This window comes from Sorex fumeus, unplaced genomic scaffold (assembly GCF_029834395.1).
Source record: "Sorex fumeus unplaced genomic scaffold, SorFum_2.1 ptg000073l, whole genome shotgun sequence".
NCBI classification, from domain to species: domain Eukaryota; kingdom Metazoa; phylum Chordata; class Mammalia; order Eulipotyphla; family Soricidae; genus Sorex; species Sorex fumeus.
In genome coordinates this window covers 6,465,232-6,475,472 of record NW_026606130.1, presented here as the reverse complement: position 1 = coordinate 6,475,472, position 10,241 = coordinate 6,465,232, and the positions used below count along the sequence as shown (strand labels likewise).

Sequence of the window (10,241 nt, the reverse complement as noted above, 5' to 3'; positions counted from 1 at the left end):
ATTTCTGTCCCATAACTCCAACTCTAGGGCACAGGACTCTTTACGTCCCAGATCCATCTTTCACTGGATTGCGCTAAGCCTACCATGCACAACAGGAGGAATAAGTGCTTGCCCAAAAAATGAGTTTATAAGAATAGTTTTCAGAGGATATCTCTGTATCCACTTTGAGATGCCAAGATATGGATATGAAACAGGGACCATATCCAGAACCTTTAACTCTTTGGTTTCCTGATGTCTCCTTTTTGGGGCCCAGAGCCAGTGTCCTGCCCTGCGGGTACAAATGGTTCACATCATGGTAGCCAAGGGAGAAAAGGGAGGGGGTTTTCATTTACATGCTCTGATCCCTGCAAACCTCTATCTCACCGTGTTGAAACAGGGTAAATGCAATAGACCACATTGGGTGATTTGTGTCTGATCCTAGGTTCTTGTCTCCCCCAACTTGCAGCCCCCTCTAGTTATTGTATTTTCTGGCCTTTGTAGGACTTATGAGTAGCTAATTTGGTGATTTCTAGGTGGTCTAGTTTGTGTAAATATGTGTTGGTATTCTCCATGTTATTTTGGGGTTTTATTGTTTACAAAGATTTTGTATAAGAAAAATAACCAAAGCGTCTTGGACAAAAGGTTCTGCGCCAGGTAAAAGGATCTGAAGCAAGCTTGGAGACCCTTCTTGAAATGGGGGTCTTGAGCCACCCTTTCTCTTGTGTTCCCCTGCCCCTATTTTCTATTTTTGATCAGGTCTTCTGTCCCTCAAACTTCCATCATCTCCTGAATTTTCTTACCATATCCTTGATTCCCCCTTCTCCTAGTACTTCTCCCAACTCCCCACCCACTGTTTTTATGTAACTGGAAGGACCCGTTGGATGGTACTTGGAAAGGCCCCAGCCCATTTTTACATTCAGGAAGGGGATTTTTTTCTGCTCTACTCTCGGAAGGAGTAAAGCCAGTCTGGGTTCCAGCTCCCTGCACGGCTCCTCCTCTCCGATCAATTGAAGGAGGTGACTCACACTACAGGAGCTCTGCCTGCTGACAAAGAAATGGACACGCTGACATGGCACCACCTAGAACGACCTTCAGCACACGGAAGCAAAGGCACAGCAGATATGTCCAGCCTCTCCTATTTTTCTCCTAGCTTTTCTGGCCTGTATTCATGCTAATTCCACCTTCCTAGCCAATGTTCATTGAGAATTTTTTGTAATTCAGACTCCCATAGGAAGCACTACCCTTGAAGCCCAAATAGTGGGACATGCCCGCTACCCCGTGACCTGTTGTGCCTCAGCCATCGAGATCCCACTTACCAATGAAATTGATAAGACCTGGGTTAATACTTACATCTGCTCTCCATATCGGCAAGCTAAAATATCTTACCTCCAGCAGAAGGATGTCTTTGGAGGTTGTCATTATGCCTCCTACAACCAGGAATATTTTCGATTCAAACATGGGACCAGGCCCACTATTGACATGTTTATATATAACAACCTAACAGGAAAAACTGGGTTGCAGATACCAGAGCCCTGGGACCAACACTGGCAGGAGGGAGCTGCCGGGTTTCTGTATACTTCCAGTTGGGCAAGTAAACCAGCACGCAGGCTTCGGATATCCAGAGCATTGTTCCCTGTCCTGGCATCTGCTCTAGTGCTACAGATCATTTAGGAATCTGAGTTTTCCCTGAAAGAGGCCATCAAGAGGGGCCATATAGTTCCCTGCTGGCCCCAGTACCTACAGTATGCACTTAATCTCTGAGAGACATAAATTCTACAGATGGCAGAGATTGTTTCTTATGTGCTTCCCTCTCTTGGCCACTATTTGTGGCACTGACTTTAAATCTGTCAAAGGTTACCCTGCCAACAAAACCTGATGTGGCCTTATCCCAGAACAGGAATCATGGTCCAATACTGGGCGTCTCTCTGTGGGAGAGTGTAACAAACCTGATTCCAGCAGTTATAAATGAAAACCCCCGGAAGGTCTCTTTAACTGGTGTGACTCTTCACTGTATGACACTGGTCCACCCTCTTCAGTAAAAACCTGCTTTTTAACTGCTATTGAACCCAGTTTACTCTCTACAGTTCAGATGAACTCATCTTGCTCCTCCTCAGAACCCGACAGAAGCATGCAATTTTCTTGCCCCTCTTGGCTACCTCTGGTCTAGCTGCCTCCGTGGAACTATCCTCTACCTCACTGGCTGAACCTCTCCTGACAGCCAGAGACTTTACCAACCAGTTGCAGGGGGTGATTGGCTCTACCGCATAATCCCTGGTGACACTGCAATATCAGATTAATTCTCTGACTGAAGTTGTTATTCAAAACCAGAGAGCACTGGACTTAGTAACCGCAGACAAAGGGAGGGTGGTCTGTGTATTTCTTAATGAACAATGTTATTTTATTAATAAATATGAGATAGTTGAGGGTAATATCAAGAACATGGTTAAAATTTTTGATAATCTTAGGGAATGTTTCAATGACCACCCCTCCTTCTCCTGGTCCATTTCCTCAGTCCCACCTTGGATATTTGCCTTACCTACCCCCTTTATTGTGGTTCTGTTTATTAGCAGTAGCCCCTTGCTTACTTAGATTTGCTCAAACATGTCTTCAGGAGATGACTCGGGTATTGATCCATCAGTTTAAAGTTCAGCAATATGAGCCCCTAACAACCAATTTTCCTACATTTGGAAACTCCCAACTGTAATATATGGGTGTGGATATATTGCTTTTCTCTTTCCCTTATGTTCTTTTGCAAAGTTTACTTCAAAGCAATGTCTTTTTGCATAGACACAGGAGGACAGTTGATGCTAAGTTTTTATAAATGGGAGTCAACTGACTCCAGATCATATTCACTCCCGGGCATCTATTTACTCGACTTAAGTCTCAATTGTCCTTTATTCCTAGCACCCAAAGTCAGGGTCCTGATGAAGGAACTGGATGGACCCAGGGCAATCTTTGAGCTACCCTGGCACCGAAATGGGAATAGTAAGCTAAGATCATGGTTATGAACGAGTTCTGTAAAGACCCTAAGAGAAGTCACTGAACAAGAATCCTGCAAGGGTTAGGAAGGATTAATCTTGCCTGCTGACAATGAGATGTCCTCCATGAGGAGCCAACTTTAAGCTTAATATATTTCTTGTTGTGTTCATACAAAATTACTGGAAGTTCAATTTAATATGATGATTTAAATGAATTGTTAGCTAAGGGAACGAGAAGGCAATACACCTTTAATTGGGGCAAATCTTTTATGATCTCCCTATTATTAATCCTTAGGCTTTGAATTTAAATAAAAAGGGGGAGATGTGGATCATGGAAACAGGCACCAGAGCAAATAAGATCTGTCCCTGCATAGCAGATAAGATCTGTCCCTGCATAGTGACCCAGTAGGGAGTGTCTGGGTGCATTTTACAAGCACCAGGTATCCGGCCTTGAATCTCACCCAAACCTCCAAGAATTGTCACCTAACTGCAGCATCTAGCCCTAAATGGGATTGGGCCTGACAAAGCAGAGTTGGAAAGGTGATAGGTCAGTAATGCTAAATTTTATGTGATTGGACCATCCTCTTAAGCCAAGATCCCCTATAAAATATGTGTGTGTTTGGCAATAAAGTGAGTGGCCATCAGCTATCTCCCAGAGTGGTTTCTCCACACACCCAGCATCCTTCACCCTGAGTCTACCCGGACCTGGTGCACAATGTGTCTGGGCACGTTGGGGAAAAACTGTTTCCCAACATGGGATGTAACCAACTGGATGCAAAAAATAAATAAATAAACCTCACACAATGTCTCAAGGATAAAATGAAGATACAAAGCATATGGAATCTTGTGACAGTTTAACTTCTGGCAATAGACTCCTAAAGGCGTGGTCCTGTGTGGATGTACTGTCGAGATGAATGTGGCATAACTCTAGCCTAACACTCCCAGGATGCTAAGGTAATCATGTTAGAAAATACGTAGCAATATCTTATTCTAATCAGTAGTCATATGACTGAGAGGAATACTAATAAGTAAACAGAAAAGTTTTTGCACAATAATTGTACACAATTGTATTTTAGATTTGATTCTTTTCTGCAGGGCTATACTTTATAAAACTCTAAACCTCTGAAAATTATAAAATTGAAACCAATGTTTATGACCATTTACCAGCAACAGTTTTATAGGTTTTAAAGATCGTCCCTTTAAACAGTTTATTTAACATGTCTTCATTTCTCTAATTATTCTCCAGCAAATTTTTTAAATGGATCAAAATGAGATACAAAGTTACAAAGCTTTCATGATCAGGTATCAATCACACAGTTTCCAACACCCATCCCTTCAACAGTGTACATTTTCTACCACCAATACACCCAGTATCCCTCCCATCAACATCCTCCACCTAGCCAGACTCTATGGTAGGCACTTTTTTTCTTTTTCTCTCTCTAATTTTGGGCATTATTGTTTTCAATACAGATACTTAGAGGCCATCATATTTGGTCCTTGGTCCACTTTCACAAATCTCCCATCAAAAGCGATCCCTTCCAGTCATCATTGTCTTAGTGATCCCTTCTCTACCCAACTGCTTTCTCCACCAGCACTTGAAGCTGGCTTCCAAGCATGGATCGATCCTCCTGACCCATATTTCTACTATCCTTGGATGTTAGTCTTATACTATATTTTATATATCTCACAAATGAAAGCAGTCATTCTATGTCTGTCCTCTCCTTCTAACTCATTTCACTCAGCATGATACTCTCCATGGTCATCCACTTATAAGCAAATTTCATTACTTCATTTTTTTCTAACAGCTATATACTATTCCACTGAATGGATATATCATAGTTTCTTTTAACCAGTTGTCTATTCCTGGGAACTCGGGTTGTTTTCAGATTCTGGTTATCATTAACAGTGTTAAATGAACATAGAAGTGCAGATATCATTTCTGCTGTATGTTTTTGCACCCCCAGGGTATATTCCTAGAAGTGGTATTGGTGGGTCATATGAAAGCTCGATTTCTAGATTTTTTTTGAGGAATTACCTGGAGCGGGGAGTAACCGGCAGAGGAACCCAGGTGTGCAGGACCCGGGGAGTATATCTCCAAGCCTGCTAGGATTAGGACTGGGGCCTCCTCCACTCAGATCCCCCATCGTTCAGTATGTAGGCGTTACACCCACCAACTACCCCCGTGCCATGTAATCCTATCAATGGCCAAGACTCAGAGACTATAAAACCCTGCTACCAGAAGAGAACAGCACAGAGTCTCCTGCCTCTGTGCCTAGCTGTCCTCACCGGGGCCCCTTGGAGGAGAGTGGATTGAGTTTCCCTCCCCACTCCGAGCAGAGCCCTGGCAGCTGAAGAGCTCCAGTTTCAGCCACAGCCATGCTTAAGACCACTCTCCAAACCTTTAGACAAGCCTCACACATGAAGTAACCGGCAGAGGAACCCAGGTGTGCAGGACCTGGGGTGTATATCTCCAAGCCTGCTCGGATTAGGACTGGGGCCTCCTCCACCCAGATCCCTCATCTTTCAGTATGTAGGCGTTACACCCTCCATTTTTGATGGGGTTGGAAATTTGGTTGCTTTTTTTTAAGTTCTACCAGTGCCTTATATGACTTTAATATAAACCCCTTATCTGATGGGTATTGGGTAAATAAGATTTCCTATTCTGTGGGCTCTCTCTTGTATTTTGGTCACTGTTTCTATTGCGGTGCAGAAGTTTAGCTTATGTAGTCCCATTTATTTATCTTTGCTTTCACTTTCTTGGTCAGTGGTGTTTCATCTTTTTTAAAAATTTTTATTTTATAAAGTAGTTCAAAATATTTTATTACATTTAATATTAAAACACCAACACCACCACCACTACACCTTCCCTTCCCACCACCATATTTAGCATGCTTCCATCCCAAACCCCAATCCCTGCCCCAAAGCAGAACTGAGATAATATATTTTGAGTTGCTTGTTATGAAAAACTGCTGAAAATTCTACAGAAAAATTTCCTTAGAGGAAAAAGTGTGAAGATTACTTTATTTCTCTGAGGAGCCATTAAAGCCCTTCTATAAGAGATCACTAACATGTTGTTAATGGTTAGACCAGTATATAATATATATATGAATAAAATATTTCCCTCTAAGATTGGTTGCCTCCTACTTTAAACCCCATTAAATGTCTGTGGTACTCTTGGAATGGTTAGACCAGTCTCTCTCTCTCTCTCTCTCTCTCTCTCTCTATATATATATATATATATATATATATATATGTGTGTGTGTGTGTGTGTGTGTGTGTGTGTGTATTTATTTCCCTCTAATATTGGTTGCCTCCTACTTTAAACCCCATTAAATGTCTGTGGTACTCTTGGAATATGGGTAGGGTATGTGATATAAAGCATCACGCAACCACAAATATGGCCGCGCAATCCAGGAATAGGTTCACTCGGGGGTGACGCTCAGCCTGAGCGTGTGGAGAGCAACCGTGAGCATGGCGGCAGTTGAGTTCTGGAGGTTTTCAGCTGCCATAGCTGGGTCCCTTGGGGCAGGAAGGGGTCTCACCCACCCCTGTCTGGGGTTCCCCGAATGAAACAGTCTGACGCGGGTTTGGCAGCATGGTTATCTCATCCAAGGGCTTAATGGCTCTGTGGTGAGATATAACAATTTTCATTAACTTTCTTCTAGGGAAATATTTATGATCATTCTTCTAGCAAATTACTTATAACGAGCAATATAGAATAAATTGTTGAGGGCCTGCTTTGGGGGCAGGCTTAAGGGTTGGTTAGGAAAATTGGAAATAATGTTGGTAGAAAGGTGCAATGGTGGTGGGATTGGTGTTTGAATATTGAATATCTGTAACATATCAACATGAACAACTCTGTAAACAACAATGTTTATATAAAGTGTTAGAGAAAAATAAAATTTAAATTTAAAAAACTTGAAATCTGTACATACATGAATGTTCATAGCAACATTTCTCTAATAGTTATAAGGTTTATATAACCCAAAATTTTATCACAGATGGGTACACAAAATGTGATATATAATTCAAATGTTCAAATAATAAAAGAGTGGTTTATCTATAAAAACGATGGAGAACAAATAAATGGCACATCATAATGAATCATTTTTTAAAAACACGTGCTAAGTGAAAGAAATCACAAAAGATCATACATTGAATGAGACAGTACAAGGGATAAGGTGCTTGTATTAAATGTGACTCATCTAGATTCAATCATTGACATCACATTTGGTCTTCTGAGCACCAACAGGAGTGACCGACCCCAGAGCACAGAGCCAGGAGTAAGTCCTGAACACCACTGGTTTTAATCTAAAAACAAAAACAATCAAAAATAGATCGTGTATGATTCCATTTAAAAATACGTCCATATATGTAAGTCTCCATAGATATTGAACAGAAATTGAGATAGAGATAGGTCTGAGATTATCTGAGGCTGCAGGAGGGGATAGAAAATGGAAGTTCTCCAAATGGACACAGGTTTCCTATGGGGTTATTAAAATGTTCTAAAACTAACTGTATTAATGAATGTACAACTCCATGAAATATTAAAGATCACTGACCTGTACTCACTGAGTAGTTGATAAAAAGACAAAATATTTACAATAAATTCTCACTTTTCCATTATATACATATACCAAAACATAAGGAACTGTCAAGGGTAAATGGTTTCCAAAATGTTTCAGAACCAGGCCCGAGAAATAGGTAAATGGGTTGAATAGGTGAATTGGTTTTGCATAGAAAAGGCCCAGGTTTGATTTCAAAGTTCCCCAAAAAGCTCCTAGAGCACTGAGCCCAGGAGTATCCTAGGCCTTAAATACTGTTCAGTGTCCCTCCCAAAATATGTTTCAGGACCTCAGGACATTTTTAAGTGGCGGAACTCTTTTGTTTGCATATTTTGTTTGGAGGCCACACCTGACTGTGTTCAGGGCTTACTCCTGGCTCTGCACTCAGGAATTACTCCCAGTGTTGCTTGGGGAACCATATGGGATGCTAAGAATTTGACCCAGGTTGGCTGCATGCAAGATAATTGCCCTACCAGCCGTACTATAGCTCTGGCCCCAGACATTCATCTTAATATAAAAATACAAAAAAATACAATACAAAAAATAAAACCTCTATGAAGTCTTACAGCAATTGAGTTCCCCAATACCAGTTAATTTCTTGCTTTGTTGTAAAGAGAAGGAAAAGATAATTACTTAGCTAGTACTATGAAGCTAGGACCTTAAATATATTATTTTGTTTATTATTCATAATAATACTGGGAAGAGAATTTATTACTCTAGCAGATGAGTAAACTGAAGTCAATAGTACTTAAGCAGTAAATATTAAACTTCAATGCAAATTTTCCACTTGTTTCTAAAGACATATTTTCCCAAAACATCAATTAGCCTTGAAAATCAAAAAAATAGATTTCTATGTATTTAACTAGTTATTATAAGACTATTTTTGCTTTACTATTATTATTTTTAATTTTATTTTTAATTTTAATTATGATTAAAATTATGAATTGCCAAATCATGATAAAAGGCTATTTTATACCAACCTGAGCAATCGTATTCCAGTCATAGATTCCCAGTTGATATATGGTAGGCCTATAAAGAGTGTATCAATTGCCTCAGACATGCTAGGTAAATTGTCATTTATCAGGGTTTTAATAATTTCTGAAATGATAATGAATGATAAGAGTGTTATGAACCATCATTGGCTAAAAGTAATGAATAATTTTTAATCTGTACCTAGATCTTAGATTAAATTAACATAGCATAGACAAACTTGAATGAAATCATGCTGACAGTAAATACAAACTAAACGTAAACTTAAATGTAAATGTAAACTAAAAAGCTGAAGATAACATACAATTTTCCAATTAAATTTTATTTTTGGTAGTAATTTGTTTATAACTTAATCATTACTCATTAGCAAGTAACGTATTTTGACTTCCCAAATAAAATGGTTATTTTAGATTATCTTAAAACTATAAATTAGTAGCACAAACCTAAAAAACATAAAAATTCTATAGACCTGTATCTTCTCTAATAAAACTGAAATGCTCATTAATATTTTCAAACCTTAGACAGACATAGTCAACTTTGCTTGATCTATAGTCATGACAATACTTCTGGAAAAAATGCTGTAAACAATTAAAACAACATTAACCCGTTATCTGTAAAAATTCTGTCACCATTTTCTAAACAGTAGCAGCTCCAGATTCAGAGTAGAGCTATACCCATACAGTTAATCTAACACAGAATTTCTCAAAATTATTACTATTGCCCTTCATATTGTCAATAGGAGATTTTCCACAACTCATTTAACCCTGTCTCCATAACCTAGTTTTAGTTTCTTGCAACATTCTTAGCTTCAGAATGTTATTGAAGAATGTAAATATTCATAACACAAGAGCAATTTTTGAATGATTTTAAGCTGTTTCAATAAACAATATTCTGCAGTGAAAAATTATCTATTAACATAGAAAATAAGTTTTACATAAAACTTCATGAATTAAATTGTTGAAATATACTCAAAACTTTTATAGTTCATGGAATTTTCATTATTCACAATAGTAGCAGATATATTAAAGAACATAGCTTTATAAATCATGGGTTGCAATCCCATATAGAGTCACATAACTGAATGTGGGAATCATGAAAAACTGGGGGTCGGGGGCACATCTGACAGTGCTTGGGGATCACTCTTAACAGTTCAGGGGAACTATATGGTGCTAGGAATAAATATATGACCTTCTGGGCATGCACTCATTCCATTAACTCTCTGGCCCTCACAAAAATGATTACATATGTTTTAAAATAAATTTATTTAAGGGTTGAAGTGACATTGCAGCAGAAAGGGCTCTATCCTTGCATCTGACTGACCTGAGTTCAATCCCGACTGCCCTTTGTGGACTCCTAAGCTCCTCCAAGAATAATCCCTGAGATCAGAGCCAGAGCTAAGCCCTGAGCACCATCAGGTTTGGCCCCAAAACAAATTTGTGATTTATTAACAGTGAGTCTATTATTTACATATCTATTTCATAGAAATAACCCTAGGGTTATATAAAATTTCCTCAGGAAATATGAATCAGCGAGTGGAAAAAGTTAAGTATCATGGCTTAGAAGCACCTGTCTTGTAAGCAAAAGGTCATGCGTTCAATTCCCACAGCCACAATGATCCTGGAAGCCCTGATGTTTATGCCTAGTAGTTATGCTAACTTTGCTTCCCAGTGCAACAGGTGATTTTCAAATTCAACACAACCGGGTGTATATGAAGACTGCAACTAAAGAA

At 39.3% G+C, this 10,241-nt stretch overlaps 1 pseudogene; it reads left to right on the top strand.

The window, feature by feature from the left end:
- Nucleotides 1–292: 292 nt before the first annotated feature.
- LOC130038106 (protein FAM118A-like) overlaps nt 293–10,241 on the top strand; it is an 80,152-nt pseudogene continuing 70,203 nt past the window's right edge.